This window comes from Petromyzon marinus, chromosome 79, assembly GCF_048934315.1.
Source record: "Petromyzon marinus isolate PM22_M1 ecotype Great Lakes invasive population chromosome 79, UKy_Petmar_22M1.pri1.0, whole genome shotgun sequence".
In the NCBI taxonomy this organism is placed as follows: Eukaryota; Metazoa; Chordata; class Hyperoartia; order Petromyzontiformes; family Petromyzontidae; genus Petromyzon; species Petromyzon marinus.
In genome coordinates, this window is record NC_133745.1 from 7,877,264 (window position 1) to 7,888,585 (window position 11,322).

Sequence of the window (11,322 nt, forward strand, 5' to 3'; positions counted from 1 at the left end):
TTGTTTTATTGGTCGCTCGTCCATTTCATATCCCATAGCTTAAACACTCATATCTTTGGATTCCTCTCGATGAGGCGAGCAGTACGAGTACCACCTTGATGGGTCTGCGACGTTTCCTTCCAGAGTTATTACAAATAAACCACAAACATCCCAGAATCCTCTCGATTTGGGGTCAAAATGTTGTCGCTCATTAAATCCCATAAGAAACGTCGCATCGAATAAATGTGAGTGAATTCTCCCCGTCTGGACGAGCGGGATTGAATGGTGCAACTTATTTTTCTGTGCTGTGTTAAAACAGAAATTTGCATGACTGCTTTTGTTTTATTTCGTGAATAGCAAAAAGCATTCAACCCAATAATACATGTTGTTTTATTGGTCGCTCGTCAATTTCATATCCCATAGCTTAAGCACTCATATCTTTGGATTCCTCTCGATGAGGCGAGCAGTATGAGTACCACCTTGATGGGTCTGCGACGTTTCCTTCCAGAGATATTACAAAAAAAACCACAAACATCCCAGAATCCTCTCGGTTTGGGGTCAAAATGTTGTCGCTCATTCAATCCCATAAGAAACGTCGCATCGAAAAAATGTGATTGAATTCTCCCCGTCTGGACGAGCAGAATTGAATGGTGCAACTGATTTTGCTGTGCTGTGTTAAATCAGATATTTGCATTACCGATTTGGTTTTATTTTGTGAATAGCAAAAAGCATTCAACCCCATAATACATGTTGTTTTATTGGTCGCTCGTCCATTTCATATCCCATAGCTTAAACACTCATATCCTTGGATTCCTCTCGATGAGGCGAGCAGTACGAGTACCACCTTGATGGGTCTGCGACGTTTCCTTCCAGAGTTATTACAAATAAACCACAAACATCCCAGAATCCTCTCGGTTTGGGGTCAAAATGTTGTCGCTCATTAAATCCCATAAGAAACGTCGCATCGAATAAATGTGATTGAATTCTCCCCGTCTGGACGAGCGGGATTGAATGGTGTAACTGATTTTGCTGTGCTGTGTTAAATCAGATATTTGCATTACTGCTTTTGTTTTATTTTGCGAATAGCAAAAAGCATTCAACCCCAAAATACATGTTTTTTTATTGGTCGCTCGTCCATTTCATATCCCATTGCTTAACCACTCATATCTTTGGATTCCTCTCGATGAGGCGAGCAGTACGAGTACCACCTTGATGGGTCTGCGACGTTTCCTTCCAGAGTTATTACAAAAAAACCACAAACATCCCAGAATCCTCTCGGTTTGGGGTCAAAATGTTGTCGCTCATTAAATCCCATAAGAAACGTCGCATCGAATAAATGTGATTGAATTCTCCCCGTATGGACGAGCGGGATTGAATGGTGCAACTGATTTTGCTGTGCTGTGTTAAATCAGATATTTGCATTACTGCTTTGGTTTTATTTTGTGAATAGCAAAAAGCATTCAACCCCATAATACATGTTGTTTTATTGATCGCTCGTTCATTTCATATCCCATAGCTTAACCACTCATATGTTTGGATTCCTCTCGATGAGGCGAGAAGTACGAGTACCACCTTGATGGGTCTGCGACGTTTCCTTCCAGAGTTATTACAAAAAAACCACAAACATCCCAGAATCCTCTCGGTTTGGGGTCAAAATGTTGTCGCTCATTAAATCCCATAAGAAACGTCGCATCGAATAAATGTGAGTGAATTCTCCCCGTCTGGACGAGCGGGATTGAATGGTGCAACTGATTTTTCTGTGCTGTGTTAAAACAGAAATTTGCATGACTGCTTTTGTTTTATTTCGTGAATAGCAAAAAGCATTCAACCCAATAATACATGTTGTTTTATTGGTCGCTCGTCAATTTCATATCCCATAGCTTAAGCACTCATATCTTTGGATTCCTCTCGATGAGGCGAGCAGTACGAGTACCACCTTGATGGGTCTGCGACGTTTCCTTCCAGAGTTATTACAAAAAAAACCACAAACATCCCAGAATCCTCTCGGTTTGGGGTCAAAATGTTGTCGCTCATTCAATCCCATAAGAAACGTCGCATCGAAAAAATGTGATTGAATTCTCCCCGTCTGGACGAGCAGAATTGAATGGTGCAACTGATTTTGCTGTGCTGTGTTAAATCAGATATTTGCATTACCGATTTGGTTTTATTTTGTGAATAGCAAAAAGCATTCAACCCCATAATACATGTTGTTTTATTGGTCGCTCGTCCATTTCATATCCCATAGCTTAAACACTCATATCTTTGGATTCCTCTCGATGAGGCGAGCAGTACGAGTACCACCTTGATGGGTCTGCGACGTTTCCTTCCAGAGTTATTACAAATAAACCACAAACATCCCAGAATTCTCTCGGTTTGGGGTCAAAATGTTGTCGCTCATTAAATCCCATAAGAAACGTCGCATCGAATAAATGTGATTGAATTCTCCCCGTCTGGACGAGCGGGATTGAATGGTGTAACTGATTTTGCTGTGCTGTGTTAAATCAGATATTTGCATTACTGCTTTTGTTTTATTTTGCGAATAGCAAAAAGCATTCAACCCCATAATACATGTTGTTTTATTGGTCGCTCGTCCATTTCATATCCCATAGCTTAACCACTCATATCTTTGGATTCCACTCGATGAGGCAAGCAGTACAAGTACCACCTTGATGGGTCTGCGACGTTTCCTTCCAGAGTTATTACAAAAAAACCACAAACATCCCAGAATCCTCTCGGTTTGGGGTCAAAATGTTGTCGCTCATTCAATCCCATAAGAAACGTCGCATCGAAAAAATGTGATTGAATTCTCCCCGTCTGGACGAGCAGAATTGAATGGTGCAACTGATTTTGCTGTGCTGTGTTAAATCAGATATTTGCATTACCGATTTGGTTTTATTTTGTGAATAGCAAAAAGCATTCAACCCCATAATACATGTTGTTTTATTGGTCGCTCGTCCATTTCATATCCCATAGCTTAAACACTCATATCTTTGGATTCCTCTCGATGAGGCGAGCAGTACGAGTCCCACCTTGATGGGTCTGCGACGTTTCCTTCCAGAGTTATTACAAATAAACCACAAACATCCCAGAATCCTCTCGGTTTGGGGTCAAAATGTTGTCGCTCATTAAATCCCATAAGAAACGTCGCATCGAATAAATGTGATTGAATTCTCCCCGTCTGGACGAGCGGAATTGAATGGTGTAACTGATTTTTGCTGTGCTGTGTTAAAACAGATATTTGCATGACTGCATTTGTTTTATTTTGTGAATAGCAAAAAGCATTCAACCCCAAAATACATGTTTTTTTATTGGTCGCTCGTCCATTTCATATCCCATAGCTTAACCACTCATATCTTTGGATTCCGCTCGATGAGGCGAGCAGTACGAGTACCACCTTGATGGGTCTGCGACGTTTCCTTCCAGAGTTATTACAAAAAAACCACAAACATCCCAGAATCCTCTCGGTTTGGGGTCAAAATGTTGTCGCTGATTCAATCCCATAAGAAACGTCGCATCGAATAAATGTGATTGAATTCTCCCCGTCTGGACGAGCAGAATTGAATGGTGTAACTGATTTTGCTGTGCTGTGTTAAATCAGATATTTGCATTACTGCTTTTGTTTTATTTTGCGAATAGCAAAAAGCATTCAACCCCATAATACATGTTGTTTTATTGGTCGCTCGTCCATTTCATATCCCATAGCTTAACCACTCATATCTTTGGATTCCACTCGATGAGGCAAGCAGTACAAGTACCACCTTGATGGGTCTGCGACGTTTCCTTCCAGAGTTATTACAAAAAAACCACAAACATCCCAGAATCCTCTCGGTTTGGGGTCAAAATGTTGTCGCTCATTAAATCCCATAAGAAACGTCACATCGAATAAATGTGAGTGAATTCTCCCCGTCTGGACGAGCGGGATTGAATGGTGCAACTGATTTTTCTGTGCTGTGTTAAAACAGATATTTGCATGACTGCTTTTGTTTTATTTTGTGAATAGCAAAAAGCATTCAACCCAATAATACATGTTGTTTTATTGGTCGCTCGTCAATTTCATATCCCATAGCTTAAGCACTCATATCTTTGGATTCCTCTCGATGAGGCGAGCAGTACGAGTACCACGTTGATGGGTCTGTGACGTTTCCTTCCAGAGTTATTACAAAAAAACCACAAACATCCCAGAATCCTCTCGGTTTGGGGTCAAAATGTTGTCGCTCATTAAATCCCATAAGAAACGTCGCATCGAATAAATGTGATTGAATTCTCCCCGTATGGACGAGCGGGATTGAATGGTGCAACTGATTTTGCTGTGCTGTGTTAAAACAGATATTTTCATGACTGCTTTTGTTTTATTTTGTGAATAGCAAAACGCATTCAACCCCATAATACATGTTGTTTCATTGGTCGCTCGTCCATTTCATATCGCATAGCTTAACCACTCATATTTATGGATTCCACTCGATGAGGCGAGCAGTACGAGTACCACCTTGATGGGTCCTGCGACGTTTCCTTCCAGAGTTGTTACCAAAAAACCACAAACATCCCAGAATCCTCTCGGTTTGGGGTCAAAATGTTGTCGCTGATTCAATCCCATAAGAAACGTCGCATCGAATAAATGTGATTGAATTCTCCCCGTCCGGACGAGCAGAATTGAATGGTGTAACTGATTTTGCTGTGCTGTGTTAAATCAGATATTTGCATTACTGCTTTTGTTTTATTTTGCGAATAGCAAAAAGCATTCAACCCCATAATACATGTTGTTTTATTGGTCGCACGTCCATTTCATATCCCATAGCTTAACCACTCATATCTTTGGATTCCACTCGATGAGGCAAGCAGTACAAGTACCACCTTGATGGGTCTGCGACGTTTCCTTCCAGAGTTATTACAAAAAAACCACAAACATCCCAGAATCCTCTCGGTTTGGGGTCAAAATGTTGTCGCTCATTAAATCCCATAAGAAACGTCGCATCGAATAAATGTGAGTGAATTCTCCCCGTCTGGACGAGCGGGATTGAATGGTGCAACTTATTTTTCTGTGCTGTGTTAAAACAGATATTTGCATGACTGCTTTTGTTTTATTTTGTGAATAGCAAAAAGCATTCAACCCAATAATACATGTTGTTTTATTGGTCGCTCGTCAATTTCATATCCCATAGCTTAAGCACTCATATCTTTGGATTCCTCTCGATGAGGCGAGCAGTACGAGTACCACCTTGATGGGTCTGCGACGTTTCCTTCCAGAGTTATTACAAAAAAACCACAAACATCCCAGAATCCTCTCGGTTTGGGGTCAAAATGTTGTCGCTCATTCAATCCCATAAGAAACGTCGCATCGAATAAATGTGATTGAATTCTCCCCGTATGGACGAGCGGGATTGAATGGTGCAACTGATTTTGCTGTGCTGTGTTAAAACAGATATTTGCATGACTGCTTTTGTTTTATTTTGTGAATAGCAAAACGCATTCAACCCCATAATACATGTTGTTTTATTGGTCGCTCGTCCATTTCATATCGCATAGCTTAACCACTCATATCTTTGGATTCCACTCGATGAGGCGAGCAGTACGAGTACCACCGTGATGGTTCCTGCGACGTTTCCTTCCAGAGTTGTTACCAAAAATCCACAAACATCCCAGAATCCTCTCGGTTTGGGGTCAAAATGTTGTCGCTGATTCAATCCCATAAGAAACGTCGCATCGAAAAAATGTGATTGAATTCTCCCCGTCTGGACGAGCAGAATTGAATGGTGCAACTGATTTTGCTGTGCTGTGTTAAATCAGATATTTGCATTACTGCTTTGGTTTTATTTTGTGAATAGCAAAAAGCATTCAACCCCATAATACATGTTGTTTTATTGGTCGCTCGTCAATTTCATATCCCATAGCTTAAGCACTCATATCTTTGGATTCCTCTCGATGAGGCGAGCAGTACGAGTACCACCTTGATGGGTCTGCGACGTTTCCTTCCAGAGTTATTACAAAAAAAACCACAAACATCCCAGAATCCTCTCGGTTTGGGGTCAAAATGTTGTCGCTCATTCAATCCCATAAGAAACGTCGCATCGAAAAAATGTGATTGAATTCTCCACGTCTGGACGAGCAGAATTGAATGGTGCAACTGATTTTGCTGTGCTGTGTTAAATCAGATATTTGCTTTACCGATTTGGTTTTATTTTGTGAATAGCAAAAAGCATTCAACCCCATAATACATGTTGTTTTATTGGTCGCTCGTCCATTTCATATCCCATAGCTTAAACACTCATATCTTTGGATTCCTCTCGATGAGGCGAGCAGTACGAGTACCACCTTGATGGGTCTGCGACGTTTCCTTCCAGAGTTATTACAAATAAACCACAAACATCCCAGAATCCTCTCGGTTTGGGGTCAAAATGTTGTCGCTCATTAAATCCCATAAGAAACGTCGCATCGAATAAATGTGATTGAATTCTCCCCGTCTGGACGAGCGGAATTGAATGGTGTAACTGATTTTTGCTGTGCTGTGTTAAAACAGATATTTGCATGACTGCATTTGTTTTATTTTGTGAATAGCAAAAAGCATTCAACCCCAAAATACATGTTTTTTTATTGGTCGCTCGTCCATTTCATATCCCATAGCTTAACCACTCATATCGTTGGATTCCTCTCGATGAGGCGAGCAGTACGAGTACCACCTTGATGGGTCTGCGACGTTTCCTTCCAGAGTTATTACAAAAAAACCACAAACATCCCAGAATCCTCTCGGTTTGGGGTCAAAATGTTGTCGCTGATTCAATCCCATAAGAAACGTCGCATCGAATAAATGTGATTGAATTCTCCCCGTCTGGACGAGCAGAATTGAATGGTGTAACTGATTTTGCTGTGCTGTGTTAAATCAGATATTTGCATTACTGCTTTTGTTTTATTTTGCGAATAGCAAAAAGCATTCAACCCCATAATACATGTTGTTTTATTGGTCGCTCGTCCATTTCATATCCCATAGCTTAACCACTCATATCTTTGGATTCCACTCGATGAGGCAAGCAGTACAAGTACCACCTTGATGGGTCTGCGACGTTTCCTTCCAGAGTTATTACAAAAAAACCACAAACATCCCAGAATCCTCTCGGTTTGGGGTCAAAATGTTGTCGCTCATTAAATCCCATAAGAAACGTCGCATCGAATAAATATGAGTGAATTCTCCCCGTCTGGACGAGCGGGATTGAATGGTGCAACTGATTTTTCTGTGCTGTGTTAAAACAGATATTTGCATGACTGCTTTTGTTTTATTTTGTGAATAGCAAAAAGCATTCAACCCAATAATACATGTTGTTTTATTGGTCGCTCGTCAATTTCATATCCCATAGCTTAAGCACTCATATCGTTGGATTCCTCTCGATGAGGCGAGCAGTACGAGTACCACCTTGATGGGTCTGCGACGTTTCCTTCCAGAGTTATTACAAAAAAACCACAAACATCCCAGAATCCTCTCGGTTTGGGGTCAAAATGTTGTCGCTCATTAAATCCCATAAGAAACGTCGCATCGAATAAATGTGATTGAATTCTCCCCGTATGGACGAGCGGGATTGAATGGTGCAACTGATTTTGCTGTGCTGTGTTAAAACAGATATTTTCATGACTGCTTTTGTTTTATTTTGTGAATAGCAAAACGCATTCAACCCCATAATACATGTTGTTTTATTGGTCGCTCGTCCATTTCATATCGCATAGCTTAACCACTCATATTTATGGATTCCACTCGATGAGGCGAGCAGTACGAGTACCACCTTGATGGGTCCTGCGACGTTTCCTTGCAGAGTTGTTACCAAAAAACCACAAACATCCCAGAATCCTCTCGGTTTGGGGTCAAAATGTTGTCGCTGATTCAATCCCATAAGAAACGTCGCATCGAATAAATGTGATTGAATTCTCCCCGTCCGGACGAGCAGAATTGAATGGTGTAACTGATTTTGCTGTGCTGTGTTAAATCAGATATTTGCATTACTGCTTTTGTTTTATTTTGCGAATAGCAAAAAGCATTCAACCCCATAATACATGTTGTTTTATTGGTCGCTCGTCCATTTCATATCCCATAGCTTAACCACTCATATCTTTGGATTCCACTCGATGAGGCAAGCAGTACAAGTACCACCTTGATGGGTCTGCGACGTTTCCTTCCAGAGTTATTACAAAAAAACCACAAACATCCCAGAATCCTCTCGGTTTGGGGTCAAAATGTTGTCGCTCATTAAATCCCATAAGAAACGTCGCATCGAATAAATGTGAGTGAATTCTCCCCGTCTGGACGAGCGGGATTGAATGGTGCAACTGATTTTTCTGTGCTGTGTTAAAACAGATATTTGCATGACTGCTTTTGTTTTATTTTGTGAATAGCAAAAAGCATTCAACCCAATAATACATGTTGTTTTATTGGTCGCTCGTCAATTTCATATCCCATAGCTTAAGCACTCATATCTTTGGATTCCTCTCGATGAGGCGAGCAGTACGAGTACCACCTTGATGGGTCTGCGACGTTTCCTTCCAGAGTTATTACAAAAAAACCACAAACATCCCAGAATCCTCTCGGTTTGGGGTCAAAATGTTGTCGCTCATTCAATCCCATAAGAAACGTCGCATCGAATAAATGTGATTGAATTCTCCCCGTATGGACGAGCGGGATTGAATGGTGCAACTGATTTTGCTGTGCTGTGTTAAAACAGATATTTGCATGACTGCTTTTGTTTTATTTTGTGAATAGCAAAACGCATTCAACCCCATAATACATGTTGTTTTATTGGTCGCTCGTCCATTTCATATCGCATAGCTTAACCACTCATATCTTTGGATTCCACGCGATGAGGCGAGCAGTACGAGTACCACCGTGATGGTTCCTGCGACGTTTCCTTCCAGAGTTGTTACCAAAAATCCACAAACATCCCAGAATCCTCTCGGTTTGGGGTCAAAATGTTGTCGCTGATTCAATCCCATAAGAAACGTCGCATCGAAAAAATGTGATTGAATTCTCCCCGTCTGGACGAGCAGAATTGAATGGTGCAACTGATTTTGCTGTGCTGTGTTAAATCAGATATTTGCATTACTGCTTTGGTTTTATTTTGTGAATAGCAAAAAGCATTCAACCCCATAATACATGTTGTTTTATTGGTCGCTCGTCAATTTCATATCCCATAGCTTAAGCACTCATATCTTTGGATTCCTCTCGATGAGGCGAGCAGTACGAGTACCACCTTGATGGGTCTGCGACGTTTCCTTCCAGAGTTATTACAAAAAAAACCACAAACATCCCAGAATCCTCTCGGTTTGGGGTCAAAATGTTGTCACTCATTCAATCCCATAAGAAACGTCGCATCGAAAAAATGTGATTGAATTCTCCCCGTCTGGACGAGCAGAATTGAATGGTGCAACTGATTTTGCTGTGCTGTGTTAAATCAGATATTTGCATTACCGATTTGGTTTTATTTTGTGAATAGCAAAAAGCATTCAACCCCATAATACATGTTGTTTTATTGGTCGCTCGTCCATTTCATATCCCATAGCTTAAACACTCATATCTTTGGATTCCTCTCGATGAGGCGAGCAGTACGAGTACCACCGTGATGGGTCCTGCGACGTTTCTTTCCAGAGTTGTTACCAAAAAACCACAAACATCCCAGAATCCTCTCGGTTTGGGGTCAAAATGTTGTCGCTGATTCAATCCCATAAGAAACGTCGCATCGAAAAAATGTGATTGAATTCTCCCCGTCTGGACGAGCAGAATTGAATGGTGCAACTGATTTTGCTGTGCTGTGTTAAATCAGATATTTGCATTACTGCTTTGGTTTTATTTTGTGAATAGCAAAAAGCATTCAACCCCATAATACATGTTGTTTTATTGGTCGCTCGTCAATTTCATATCCCATAGCTTAAGCACTCATATCTTTGGATTCCTCTCGATGAGGCGAGCAGTACGAGTACCACCTTGATGGGTCTGCGACATTTCCTTCCAGAGTTATTACAAAAAAAAACACAAACATCCCGGAATCCTCTCGGTTTGGGGTCAAAATGTTGTCGCTCATTCAATCCCATAAGAAACGTCGCATCGAAAAAATGTGATTGAATTCTCCCCGTCTGGACGAGCAGAATTGAATGGTGCAACTGATTTTGCTGTGCTGTGTTAAATCAGATATTTGCATTACCGATTTGGTTTTATTTTGTGAATAGCAAAAAGCATTCAACCCCATAATACATGTTGTTTTATTGGTCGCTCGTCCATTTCATATCCCATAGCTTAAACACTCATATCTTTGGATTCCTCTCGATGAGGCGAGCAGTACGAGTACCACCTTGATGGGTCTGCGACGTTTCCTTCCAGAGTTATTACAAATAAACCACAAACATCCCAGAATTCTCTCGGTTTGGGGTCAAAATGTTGTCGCTCATTAAATCCCATAAGAAACGTCGCATCGAATAAATGTGATTGAATTCTCCCCGTCTGGACGAGCGGGATTGAATGGTGTAACTGATTTTGCTGTGCTGTGTTAAATCAGATATTTGCATGACTGCTTTTGTTTTATTTTGCGAATAGCAAAAAGCATTCAACCCCATAATACATGTTGTTTTATTGGTCGCTCGTCCATTTCATATCCCATAGCTTAACCACTCATATCTTTGGATTCCACTCGATGAGGCAAGCAGTACAAGTACCACCTTGATGGGTCTGCGACGTTTCCTTCCAGAGTTATTACAAAAAAACCACAAACATCCCAGAATCCTCTCGGTTTGGGGTCAAAATGTTGTCGCTCATTAAATCCCATAAGAAACGTCGCATCGAATAAATGTGAGTGAATTCTCCCCGTCTGGACGAGCGGGATTGAATGGTGCAACTGATTTTTCTGTGCTGTGTTAAAACAGATATTTGCATGACTGCTTTTGTTTTATTTTGTGAATAGCAAAAAGCATTCAACCCCATAATACATGTTGTTTTATTGGTCGCTCGTCAATTTCATATCCCCTAGCTTAAGCACTCATATCTTTGGATTCCTCTCGATGAGTCGAGCAGTACGAGTACCAACTTGATGGGTCTGCGACGTTTCCTTCCAGAGTTATTACAAAAAAACCACAAACATCCCAGAATCCTCTCGGTTTGGGGTCAAAATGTTGTCACTCATTCAATCCCATAAGAAACGTCGCATCGAAAAAATGTGATTGAATTCTCCCCGTCTGGACGAGCAGAATTGAATGGTGCAACTGATTTTGCTGTGCTGTGTTAAATCAGATATTTGCATTACCGATTTGGTTTTATTTTGTGAATAGCAAAAAGCATTCAACCGCATAATACATGTTGTTTTATTGGTCGCTCGTCCATTT